We start from the raw sequence: 12,061 nt of genomic DNA on the forward strand, positions 1-12,061 counted from the left end.
AACTGAACCAGCCAGGAGCCCCTAGGACATCTTTTCTAGGACGTCCTGTGTCATCTCAAACTCAAGATTTCTTCATCTATAAAATGTGGTAGTTGTTCCACATGGCCAGATGTAAAAGTCTCATTTAGCTGTAAGATTCAAACAAATCTAGGTCCCAAACTAAAGTCATCACTGTCTACTCCTTCTCCATCAACTGATCCTATTCCTTTTTTCTCCTAATCAGCCAGGTTCAAAGTATTGAAAAATTTTAATCCCTTCTTTTCATCACCTCATCCATATATAAAACAAGTGCTGCTGGTTTTAATTTTGAAATTATCTTCTCCTTCCTTGTCTAATCCTATACCACGTCATGTTTAGATAGAAAAGTCTGTGGCAAGTACAATTTTTCCAGCCCTTGTTCACTTTGCATGGATATTTCTCACACTAATCTCCCTTAAGTGCTGCTTTCATCTGTCCCTCCACTGGCGAAAACCTATAATGAACTTCTGTTTCTTATAAATCATGTCTTGACTCCTCTGGTGGCTTATAAATCTCTCTAGAACTCAGCCCCACCCTTGGGAGATAGCATTCTAATCCCAACCTAAACCTTCGGCTTTAGTCTGGTTGGTTTGCACAAGGGCCCTCAAGTAATCTACTTTTTGTCTACTTCTGTGACCTTGTGCTGTTATTTTATTGTCTATCCAGATTCTAGCATCCAGTGTCCCAGCTCAAGTCCAACATCTTGTTCAGATCCCAGGAGGCCTGTTCCATTGTTACTAAACTTGACATCACAGGCCTCTCTGGGCCTTTATGGCTGCTATTCCTCACCAGACCACCCTATGTGCATACTATGTAAGTGCCTAAAAGGTAAATGCCTTCAGTCATCAATCTTATCCTGTACATTGGACCCCAAACTGCCCTGTGCCTTCCTACATTCATTCCCCTGCTGTTCCCTTCTTTCTCATATCCTTCTGCTGCCTCTCTTGGACTGCCATTTCATGGTGAACAAGCCCTTCCACATCTCTAGACTGTCTCCCATTGCTTGCCTTAATTGAAACCTGGTTATCCTATAAGAACATAGCTTCCCCTGCCTCAGTTTTGAATTGAGGGGTGTTTGCTCTACCAAACTTCATATGCGTCAGGGTCCGGGAGCAGAGTTGGCCTTTTCCCAGCTCCTCAGTACTATTGCCAGAACATTGCTCTGAAAATAAATAAGAGATTAAACCAGCTGACGTGCCCACTCCCTACCCATGCCTGTATCATGTAACATCTTCCTGCCACTCCCATGATAATTAAAAAAAAAAAAGGCATCTAGTACATTATCTTCTTTTTTCTAAATTAAAGTTCCTATATTACAGCTTTAAGACAATTTTCATTATTCTTTCTCTTTAAAAAAAAGTACTGTAATAGTAAAATTCCTCTATAATCCCATCTATCTCCACTGCACTCCAGTGAAAACCACCATTCGCAGCCTCACATGTATCCTCTGAAACTGCAGTCTTGGATCTCCGTGTGAAGAAGTTGTCTTTGTAGTACCTTTGGAGCACCTTAGCCTCCCAGCATTTTTACTGCTCAACTCCAGAGACCTTCACCTATCCCAAAGTATTCTGCATTAGAGTTCTTTAATCCCAGAGTTCCTCCTTGCCTTCCAGCTGCCTCTTGTCACCCCCATATTTGTTTTTCAGGTATAATTGCCCAATCTTTTTTTTTCTTTTAATGGACCTGAAATTCACATACCATACAATTAACCATTTTAAATTATACAATTCAGTGCCATTTTGTGTATTCAAAATGCTATATAAATACTACCTGAAGTAATTTACAGATTCAAATGTAATTGCTATCGAAATCTCAGTGGCTTTTTTTTTTTTTGCAGAAATAAAAAATAGAATTCCTAAAATTCCTATGGAATCTCAAGGGACCCCAAATAGCCAGAACAACCTTGAAAAAGAACAAATTTGGAGGACTTACACCTCCTGATTTCAAAACTTACTACAAAGCCATAGTAATCAAAACTGTGTGGTATTGGCATAGGACAGACATATAGATCAATGAAAGAAAATAGCCCAGAAATAAACCCTCAATTATATGATTTTCAAATGATTTTTAAAAGGGTGCCAAGACCATGCAGTGAGGAAAAAATAGTCTTTTCAACAAATGGTACTGGGAAAATGTATATCCACATGCAAAAGAATGAAGATGGACCCTTACTTTACATCATAGACAAAAATTAACTCAAATGGATCAAAGACCTAAATATAAGACCTAAAACTATAAAACTCTTACCAAAGAAATAGGGGAATATCTTCAGAACATTGGATTTGGCAGTGATTTCTTGGATATGACACCAGAGCACAGGCAAAATAGTAAAAAAAAAAAAAAAAAAGACTTATTTGACTTTATGAAAATTAAATTCTTTTGTGCACCAAAGGCACCATTAAAAGAACAAAATGGCAACTCACAGAATGGAAGAAAATCTTTGCCAATTATGTACCTGATAAGGGATTAATATCTAGAATATATAGATAATTTTTAAAAGAAGAATGCCATCTTACTATTTTTGTGAGCTCAAAGATAATTAAAATGTAGAAGTTTACTCTTGTCATATATATGTATGTGTGTGTATCATTAAATAGAGAAAAGTATATATAAGGTTCTGTAGTATATGCATACATACAAAGAGAGACTGTAAACTTCATGAGATTTGGGACTGTGTCTGGCATGTATAATGGTTTTTCCTAAAGCCTAGTAAAAGGTCTTGGCCTACAGTAAGTTACATATACATATATATTTTAAAAAGAGAGGGACAGAGACAGAGAGAGTACACACAAGGGGAAGGTGGGGGAAGAGGGAGAGAGAAAATCTCAAGCAGACTTGCAGGGTCTGACACAGGGCTTGATCTCATGACCCTGAGATCACGACCTGAGCCAAAACCAAGAGTCAGATGCTTAACCGACTGAGCCACCCAGGAGCCCCTTCAATATATATTTTTAATGAAATGAATAAAAGAGAGAGAAAAATACTCTATTTAATCCTTACATTACCACCGGCGTTATTTTTCTATAATTCAGATCTGATCATGCCATTCTTTGCTCAGAATTCTTTTTTTTTAATTTGTTTTGTTTTACTGTCTTCTTTTTTATTGTATCAGGTGACTCCCCAAAGAGACTATTCTGTTAGTATGGCATCCCCCCACATTAGGGAATGGAGAAAGGGGGAGCATCAGGGACTGGCAGACAGACAGATGGGACATTTTGAGGTCCGACAAGGATGAGTTTTCAAGTTTGGGGGTTAGGAACACTTTTCTGTAATGTGTTACTCCTGACAGTCTGGTCTCTGTACTTTGCTCAAAATTCTTGCATGACTTCCTGCCCAGTGGCTTCTGAATCAAGTGTGGACTTGGGTTTTTTTGTTTTTGTTTTTTGTTTTTGTCTTTTGGTTTTTTAAGATTTTTTTTTTAAGTAATCACCACACCCAGCGAGGGGCTCAAACTCACAACCCCCTGATCAAAAGTCTCACACTCTACTGACTGAGCCAGCCAGGCATGCCAAGTGTGGACTTGTTACATAGCAGGCAGCCCTCTCTCCATCTGCCCTCTGCCACCTTCTGCACCTCGTCCTCGTACAATACAATGGAGGGAATGGCTTCAGCCTTTGTGCACTTGGTGAAATAGGGACAACAGGTGCAGTCTCAGGATTGCTGAAAGGATTGAATGAGGGAGTGCCTGGAAACGTCCAGCATATGGCCAAGGCAGTCAGTTCCCGGTGGTTTCTTTTCCTCCTCCAGCACCCTGCTCTCCAGCCACACTGTAGTTTTTGCCCTTTCAGAGCCACAAGTTAACTTCACTCCCATTTTTTGGCTCATTCTTTTCCCACTACTTCAGTGTGTCGTCCTGATCTCCCACCTCTCTGTAAACGCTAAATGATTCTTCAAGACATATCTCAAATTGCACTTACTCAGTGAAACCATTCTGCTCCCCCAGGAGATATAATCCTTTTTTATGTTTCCATATGATTTTGTAAGACAGCTTTTAAGAAACTGTCATAGACTGTCTTATATTATGGTTATTTGTGGACATATCTTGAAGACATTTTTGTCTATCTTCAGAGCCCAACACAATATTTATTAACTTGGATTGATTTTTTTGACCAGGAAATTTGGGTCTTCAATTTCCTAACTGAAATACATCATAAAATCATTCCAAGTACACTCTACCTATAAATAGTTCCTCTCTTTATGTGATAACATCCAGCCTGGCAATTTAGCACCCTTGCCACCCACAGCTCTCTGGAAGCTGCACAAGATAATGTGAGATAATGTGACTTCTAGAGATGGGTGGTGGTGATGGTGGGGGTGGCGAAGCCCACAGCTGATTGGACCAGGGGTGAGCACACACCTGACCCAGGAAGAACCAATCACTCGCTCAGAAATAACTCCCGTGCCTCAGGCTAATTCCCTCATCCCTGAAGAATTTCAGTGTGGATTGCCAGTTGTGGGAGGGTGCTGGAGCTTAGTGGTCATGGTGTAGGTAGGGGATGAGCAGTTGTGTTGTGTCTTTCACAGGATGGAGGAGTGGAGGAAGGCAGGCAAGATGGAGGAAAGGCTGAGCTGGCTCAGAATCAGAGAGAGAGACACACACAGGGAAGAGCGACCCTGTTCCCGAGGGCTTCCCAGTTCTCTGGCCAATTTGAATGAAGCCCACCAACACTTTGTTGTCCATTCTTGGATCCTGCAAGATCTGCATATACTCGCAGGAACCCTTCGTATGTCAGTGGACTGATGTTTCTTGCAGTCACACACATCCTGACTGCAAAAAAGTAATTGTTTTGCTGAAGCAAATGTGTCCAGTAATGTGTCCAGTCGCCTGAATTTATATCTCATCTTTGGCCCTCCCTTACTGGTTAATTATGACTTTGGGCAAATTCTTTGTTCACTCTGTGTCTTGGTGTCTTCAGTAGGTAAAACGCAGTAATTTCCTATAGTACTCTACCACTTACCACTTACATACTTTCCATACATTATCTTAGGTGAGTTTTTTTAGGTTTCTTAGAATACAGGCAAAGAAGTTTTACCCACATTTTACCAACTTTCCCAAGATCTCACAATTAAATCCTAGTGAAAATGGGACTCAAACACTAGTTGTGTTCTGACTTTCTACTCAAGTCATCAACAGCTGTACCTCAAAGAATATAAATAATTTCTCAAAAGAATGATAAATTGGAGATTGATTGAATGAATGAATAAACAAATGAAGGAATAAACTGTAAGATTTCTCTCATAGGAATTTTTGTTGAAAGTATTTCAAGTCATCAGAGGTAATAGTGACTCCATATTTATATGAGTCCTGTTTCAAAATATATGGATACCAAGTTTGGTAGTTGGGCCGCTAGGTGGAAGACCTATGATTGTGATAAAGGGCTCTATTTCTAAAAATATGCATAATATTCCTGCTCGTGGCATGTGCTTCATGAGGATTCCGGTTACCATCTAGAAGTTTAATTTCAAGGCTGTGAGCTCAAGACCTTACGTAGACCCATGGGCAATCCCTGGTACTTCCCCACTTGAAGATGAGTTGGCTCAAGTCACAAAAATCTTCGACTACTAAGATGATACCAAATAGTTCAGTGCCCCAGACCTTCACACTGTCCTCAAGCCCACTGACCCAGCCTGACCAGGTCCCTCCGCAGGTGGCTCACTTCCTTTCTTTCCTGCCTCCCAGGGCTGCCTGTGGGGCAGATTTTGCTCCGAGCACGCCGCTCCCTCGTGGCTGGAAGCAGGCTGATCTCTGCAGCTCCTCTGAGCTGTCCTGCACTGTTCCGCGCGCGCACAGTGCTGCTGAGTCACCACTCTTTCCTCCCAGCTGCTGCCACGAGACCACATGGCTTCTTTCTCAATTCAACCTGAAAGCACAGAGCACGTTATGCAAACTAGGTACCAGCACCAGACCACAACCCCTTTCCTCCCTCCCACCAAAAAGCTCACGGGGGCTCCTTATGTAATTTAGGGATTGGCCAACACCGTGCTTGCTTCAGCAGCATGCATACTTGAAAAAAAGGAGAAGGGGGAATTGGCCAACACAGCCTGTTGTAATTGCGCCTGTGTGAGAAAGAGGTGGAGGGAAACATCAGGTTAGGGGCTGGTTCTCTGCTGAAAGGGCTGACCCTCAGTTGACCTGGTCAGTACAGCTCAGAGAAAAGCACCAAGTGTGTAGGTTGAAGAGGTCATAACATTAGAAGCTCTTTGGCTATAGTGGTGATAGCTACCATTACAGTGATCTATAATGATGTTAGTGACACTGATGTCTTTACTGTATGCCAGGCCTCATGTTAATTCCTTTACATGCGCTGTGTATAGAATACATGTAAAGCCTTTAACACAGTACTTTATGTCAATGAATGACAGGTAGACCAGTAATATTTTCTTACTTATCCTTAAAACTGCCCCCAAATCTTTGCTAAGCCTTTGCTCTTCCATCAGTCATTTCCTCAGGAAGCATCTGCACTATGTTAGGTCCCGGGGACACACAGAAGACTAGGCCCATGCTCTATCAGACATGGGTTCCGATTTACCGTCACCACTATCCTTCTGGGTGATGTTGAGCGTTCTTTTTTTTTTTTTTTTTTTTGATGTTGAGCATTCTTAAGCTTTCTGAGCTTAAAATTTATTCAACTGTTAAGTGGGTACAATAAATTCTATGTTATAGGTTACTGATAGGATTTGAAATCCTATCCAGAGAGCTTAGCCAAGCATATCACTCATACAAAGAGAGGCTCCTAATATAATCTTAGCATCATTTAATATAGAACTTTTATATATCATTCTTGAAAAAGAATACTAAGGAAGAATCCCTTTTCAGGCTCATGCAGTAATTAGTAGGACCCGGGATTTGAGCCCTAGGCTTTTTGTAGGCCACACAATGGGCCAATGCAATTCAAAATTTGAAATCAGGATTTCTCTGAGACATCCTGGTGCATCTAGATTCCACATCTCCCCTGGACAGATGAAGTAGCAATATACATGGAAGGGAGGTGTTTAAAAATTGAGGAATCTGACTCAAGCATAAATTCAAATCCTTCAGAAATCTTCAGACACTTGGCATGACATGAAGTTAGTGCAATAGCAGCCCTGTTGATGAAAAAGTCAGTAGCTGTAGAGCCAAATGAATCATAATATACCCTCCTGAAAAGCATATTTTTTTGTTATTGATTACCATTCAGAGATATAATTTTTGGAAACTTTGAACAGAATTAGTTTGCAAAGATGAAACCCTTGCTCCCACCCAACACTCCTCCCCCTTTCCGTATCTTGTACTCTGAGAACTTTGAATCTGAATGCCTTGCGGTCCCAACAAAGAAACTAAAATCAAAACTGATTTGGGGAAAAGCAGTAACTTTCTGACCTCTTTGTACTCACTCTTTTTTTTTTTTTTTTAAAGATTTTATTTATTTATGTGACAGAGATAGACAGCCAGTGAGAGAGGGAACACAGCAGGGGAGTGGGAGAGGAAGAAGCAGGCTCATAGCGGAGGAGCCTGATGTGGGACTCGATCCTGGGACGCCGGGATCACTCCCTGAGCCGAAGGCAGACACTTAACGACTGCGCTACCCAGGCGCCCCTGTACTCACTCTTAAGGGAATTTTTTATGCTTGTTTATTTTCTTAATGTCTCTTAGTTATGTTTTTTTTTTCTTGTTTCAGTCTTATGTATGAAATGTTCCATCTGTGTAATTCATTTTCTGGTGTTATTCCCTAGAATTTTGTGTACAAGAATGTTTAGAGCAGTGTTTCTCAGACTTTTTTTCCTCTCCAATCCACAGTAAAAAAATATATTTTACATTTTAACCTAAATACACACACATTTACATATATATCTAAAGCAGAAGTTTCAGGGCGCCTGGGTGGCTCGATAGGTTAAGCATCAAACTCTTGGTTTCGGCTTGGGTCATGATCTCAGGGTTGTGGGATCAAGCCCGCATTGGGCTCTGCGCTGGAAGTGGAGCCTGCTTGAGATTCTCTCTCTGCCCCTCCCCCCACAAAAAAGGTTTCATGAAATAGTACTCATACTATAATATATACACTATGATTTAAAAAATTCTATTCTTATATATTATGGGGTGCCTGGGTGGCTCAGTCATTAAGTGTCTGCCTTCAGCTCAGGTCATGATCCTAGGTTCCTGGGATTGAGCCCTACATCAGGCTCCCTGCTCAGTGGGAAGCCTGCTTCTCCCTCTCCCGCTCACCCTGCTTGTGTTCCCTCTCTCACTGTGTCTCTCTCTGTCAAATAAAATCTTTAAAAAAAATAAAAATAAAAAAGTAAAATGTTTTGGAATGAAAGAAAAGTTTATTAAACATAAATTGTGTATATATATATATATGCTATCTAGGCCAATTCTATTTTTATAGGCATCTCATGGGCACTCTTATCTCTCCTATTTAAAATAAATAAAATCAGGGGCACCTGCATGGCTCAGTTGGTTAAGAGTCCAACTCTTGGTTTTGGCTCAGGCCATAATCTAATGGGTAGTGAGATCAAGACACATGGGTGGGGCTCTGTGCTCAGTGGGAGATCTGCCTGAGATTCTCTCTGTCCCTCTCCCTCTGCCCCTCCCCCCACTTTCTCTCAAATCAATCAGTCAATCAAAAGAATGAAAAGTAACGGTTTCTGAGCAAAATATATAATTACATTTCTCTCTGGGTTCCTGATTCAAGATCCCTGAGGAAGAAGCAAATAAAGGGCGTTTGAGAATGATCAAATGGTACTTCCTGCCCTACTACCATGGTCTGGCAAGAGCTCACCTGAACTCAGTTCTTATTGGCTCCATTTGATATTTGCCGAGAGCCTACCATGGGCCAGGCCCTACGCTGGGGGTGAGCCCCAGTTGTCCCATCTCCTGTAGGAGGGCTTGCAAATTAGGCTACCTCGTCTCAGATCTTTCTTGCTTTCCTTATGCCAGGACCACCTTGGGGAAGACCGCAAGCTGGGAAGAATGCGTGTAGGCTCCCACTCAGGAAGAATCTGGAGTGAATCCCAGGGCTCAGTGCTGTTGCTCAACAGCCGTTGAACCCCAGCCCAGGTAAGCTATCTAACCATTCCCTTCAGTGTTCTCAAGTGAAAAATGGGATAATAAAAATCCCATCTCATAGAACTTCCTAAGGGCGAAGTAGGGGATGGAGCTGACATCCTGGTTCTGCACCATGCTGCAAAGCAGATGAACACCGTGGAACACCTTTCCCACTTTTCCTATTTGCTCTGTACCTTTGCCCCTCACCCCCACTTTCTGCAGCCAATGATGTTATCGCCTCTTCCCAAACACCTAGCATTTTCCCCACCCATTTGATTTATTTGCCTTATTTTCAAAGAACAGGTGACCCTAAGCGAATGTGGAAGGAATCACCTTGTGTGTTTCCCCTCCTAGGCCAAGAAGTCCCCGTATGGGAACCCAACTGACACTGAACTGTAGAGGCAGACTAGAGAGGGAAAAGTCTATCCCGATATGATGGCAGCTCTCTGGGATGTGCAATTCTAGTCTTCCAGCTTGGCTTGAGTGGGACTACTTTGAGGCTGATTGCATGACTAATAATGATGATAGCACGTAAGTTATTATTTAATGAAAGTCTGTAATAGCTGGGCCTATGCTAAACAGTGTGCACTGATAACTCTATGCCTCACACCCGTCTTGCAAGACCAGGTTTTCCATTTTACAGATGCAGTAATTGAGTCGCAGATTCATTTATTCATTCAGAGAAAAATAATTTTTTTAAGATTTTATTTATTTGAGAAAGAGAGAGCAGGAGTGAGAGGCAGAGGCAGAGGAAGAAGCAGATTCCCCGCTGAGCAGGGAGCCGGACTCAGGGCTCCATCCCAGGACCCTGAGATCATGATCTGAGCTGAAGGCAGATGCACAGACTGAGCTACCCAGGTGCCCCCAGGGAAAGTTTTTAATGAACGCTTACTATGTGACAAACACGAGATTAGACACTGGGGATAGAAAGCTGAGTAACATGTATTCCTTGCCCTTAGGAAATTGATGGTCTGGTGGAGAATGGGGCAGATCAACAGACAGTTGCATTCTGGAGTCAACCCAGGGAAGGTCAGGAAACTCGGAGGGTGGCACCCGACCAGACTGGGGCTGGCAGGGAAGGTGAGGATGGGAGCCTCAGGTCCTTTTTTAAGCCCAGTTGAATTTAAAGTCTCTCCCCTCTTTCATCCTCTTTTCCCCAGCCCTTGTTGCCCCCCCCCAAAGGAACATACCTAGAGTAATACCCTGAAGTCCCATAAGGACTCTTCTGTACCTTGGATTAGCGAATACAAGTGCCCAGGGACCCTGTATGTCTTAATGGGAGTCTCCCAGAGATAACGTGTACTGCAACTAGGATGATCAGGTAGTTTATGCCCAAACCAAGACACTTTTGAGAATGAAAGGGACCCTGTTAGCAGTTATGCTGGGATAACAGGTATAAACTGGGTGTGTGTAGCAACCTGGAACACAGGTTTAGGTTAAATGCAACCTAAAAGAATGCCTGTAATGAAGAGGATCTCAGGCTGGAAGGTTGATTAGTGGGGAAGATATTTGGGATGGTAGTTCCTACATGTTCCTTGAGCCTGTCCACTAAGCAATAATATGGGCCCAAGTTTTGGGTCTATTTCCCTGAGCTCAGGGAGGCACTGCCTGACTGTGGTGTGGGGGTAGGGCGTGATTGCTTTAGCAAAAATCACAGAAGTCCCTGGGGAATAGTTACCAGGGTGAGGGTACCAGCCAGGGGAATACCCAAGAAAGAGCAGCCCCCAGCAGGGAGCCCCCCTGCCCCCGCCCCCCGCCACTGGTAATTGGAATCCAGCAATCCCACTGATTGGCGGTGGTGAGCCAGACCCACGTCGGGCCTTGCTGATGCATGGCTCGGCTGAAGAAAGAGCTCATTGAATTGTTCATGGAAAAGAGCAGTGCCCAGGAGGCCAGGGCTGGAGAATGCGGCCGCCTCGAGCACAGTGCTTGGCAGGACATCAGGGCTGAAAGGTACAGCAAAGGCCTCCCAGAATCGGTTCTCGGGGCAGGGTTTTGCGTCACCAGCTGGCCATGGCAGGAACAGAAGGGACCTCGAGGTCTGGTCTGTTTGTGATTCGCTGCTGCTGGAGGTGTCCGAGGCTGTTTGTGCTGTGCGTTAGCCTGCGTGTGAAAGAGAAAACTCAGACCCCAGTGAGCCAGAGACACCTAAAGCAGGAGAGGCAAGGCCAGGCCCCAGGGCTTTGTCAGCAGCCCCCTGCTTCTTGTTTCCTAGAAGCTACCCGCACAACCTGGAGCCAGAGGCCCTGGTGGCCAGATAACTTGGATCTAATCCTCCCATCTTATCTTGGCTCTATGGCCTCTGGGCTGGATGGACAAGGTCACAGTGACAAAATGTAATTCACTACATGCATGGCACTGTTCTCATCACTTGGTGTCTCTTCTCACTCTTCACAGCAACTCCAGGCACTATTACTGTCCCCATTTGACAGATGAGGAAACTGAGGCATGGGATAGTTGGGGAGTTTGCTTAAGGTCACATGGCCAGGTAGCGGTGGAGTGAGGATTTGAACCTCGCCGTGTGACTCCAGGAACTGAGTGTTGGGCCTCTAACACTGATTCCTGAATTGTAACATGGGCTAAACGTGGTGCCTCCTTCCTTCAGTGTTGTGATCCTCAAGTGGGATAATCAGTTTATAGCATGGGCATGGTGCCTCCACGCCAAACAGTGTGAGCTACTGTTGGTGTGACTCGTCACGGCTTCTCTGCAGCCCTGCTGCTCTGTCTCTTCTCAGCATCCTTCAGACAGCTTTCTGCATGAACTTCACAGGACTTGCACCTTCTTGGGTTAGGATGAGTTGTCTGTTCGGTATGTGTGGAGGGGCCGGGCAGCCAAGATCAAAAACCCTGTGGGATCAGTGGGGATTCTCTCCTCCCCTAAACAGTATTCTAGGACTCCTTAAAGGATTGAGGGTTCTATTTACCCCTCTAAGTGAAGAAAAGTTTGGAGATTCTTCCATAACTTTAACTGTTAAAAAAAAAATCTCCATAGCAATAACAACAACCCTCCTGGCTTTATTT

The 12,061-nt window shown here is 43.4% G+C and overlaps 1 long non-coding RNA gene across 1 annotated transcript in view; it reads left to right on the top strand.

Annotated features, from left to right (window-relative positions):
- LOC117803784 overlaps positions 1-12,061 on the top strand; it is an 86,144-nt gene that overhangs the window by 10,680 nt on the left and 63,403 nt on the right. Inside the window, exon 2 of the long non-coding RNA XR_004627869.1 lies at positions 8,933-9,052. This is a non-coding gene — a long non-coding RNA (uncharacterized LOC117803784). The remainder of the gene's footprint in view (positions 1-8,932; positions 9,053-12,061) is intronic.

Source organism: Ailuropoda melanoleuca, chromosome 9 (genome assembly GCF_002007445.2).
Source record: "Ailuropoda melanoleuca isolate Jingjing chromosome 9, ASM200744v2, whole genome shotgun sequence".
NCBI lineage: Eukaryota > Metazoa > Chordata > Mammalia > Carnivora > Ursidae > Ailuropoda > Ailuropoda melanoleuca.